This window comes from Chinchilla lanigera, unplaced genomic scaffold (assembly GCF_000276665.1).
Source record: "Chinchilla lanigera isolate Chin_1 unplaced genomic scaffold, ChiLan1.0 scaffold00034, whole genome shotgun sequence".
NCBI classification, from domain to species: Eukaryota; Metazoa; Chordata; class Mammalia; order Rodentia; family Chinchillidae; genus Chinchilla; species Chinchilla lanigera.
In genome coordinates, this window is record NW_004955435.1 from 12,368,725 (window position 1) to 12,370,168 (window position 1,444).

Consider the following 1,444-nt stretch of genomic DNA (forward strand, 5'->3'; position numbering starts at 1 on the left):
AGAAGGTATATGTTACTTAAGATGCATCCTCCCTAGATTTTGGACAGGGATGTTTACAGAAGGGACTTCATAATTGGAAAAAAGGTTTTTGGAGAAAAAGGCTCTTTCTTCCATCTCCACTTAATTTAATTTTACATTGTTAAAGTAGACCCTCATTCCCTTGTCCTTGTGATGTTTTGTTTTATTTTGGTTTGGTTTGGTTTCTTTTGTTGTTGTTGTTTTCTGGTACCAGGAATCGAACTCACGACCTCGCGCTTGCCAGGCAGGCGCTGTGCCGCTGAGCTAAATCCCCAGCCCCTTGTTTTGTTTTTTGAGACAGGGTCTCATTATGTAGTTCAGACTGACTTTGCACTCACTATGTAGCCCAGGCTGGCCTCGAATTTACAGCAGCCCTCCTGCCTGTGGCTGGGATGACAGCCGCCACTGGTGGACCTAGCTTCCCCTGTGATACTTTTTTAAAAATGATTTTATAAAGTAGGTTCATTATAGCAACTTTAGAAAGTCCAGCAAGGAAATTAAAACATCAGTAATCTCACCTCCAAGTAGTAACTGTACTTAATTCTTTTGGTATCTTTCTGGCATTTTAATTGAGTGTTATAGGTACTGTTTTGGCACAAGTAGTTGTGTCAAGAACATCTTTACATGTCATTGAATAGTCTTCTGCCCTATCATAATGACAAGTATATGGTTTTGTAATGGTGACACTTCTTGCATGGATCACCTTCAAAAAGTCCAGCATCTAGTGGTCTTGGATTCATATCCAGTGTTTTAGCAATTCCAGTGGGGATGGGGGTGATGGTACTGGGAATCAAACTCAGCCGCTGAGCTATATCCCTGGCCCACAAATGCATAAAACTCCACAAATGTATAAAACCTCTGGTAAAAAATGTATAAAAACTCTGGTAAAAAATTCTGAAAGACTTTGTGACTCCCCCAAAGTATATAGCTTTTATTGTCTGAGTAGTTTTCAAATATGAATCTATTGAATTCACAAATTATTTTTTAAAACTGTAGGGCAATATTAGCTTTTGTTCTTCTTTTAGTGGGAACCTACTAATAAGCAACAAGATTAATTTATTACCTTCTGTCTCCATCTATAAGGTACTAACAGGAAATTTCATAAGTTGACAAGATTCAGCCCTGTAGTTCTCCAAGAGCCAAGTTTTATCTTCATTTTAGTGTGTTTTAGTTACTGTGCTAGTGTGTTTTGCTTATAACAAAATTGCCGTCTTCTGTCAGTGACCTGTACCTGCGGAGCGCGGGAGCCTGCAGTGTGAGGCTTCTCAGCAAGGAGGGCGGTGACAAGGAGCTTTTGAGGCTTGGCTGAGGGAAAGTGTGTTTCTTCTTAGTCTCACATCTGGTCATCTGCTGACAGTAGAGTTGGTGGAGAGCAGGTGTTACGGTTGAAACATTGTGTCAACTTGGGGAGTCTAGAGGTTTGGCT

At 40.4% G+C, this 1,444-nt stretch overlaps 1 protein-coding gene across 1 annotated transcript in view; it reads left to right on the plus strand.

Moving 5' to 3' along the window:
• Positions 1-1,444, plus strand: part of Gpsm2 (G-protein signaling modulator 2) — a gene marked incomplete at its 5' end in the record, with an annotated part of 52,801 nt that overhangs the window by 34,263 nt on the left and 17,094 nt on the right.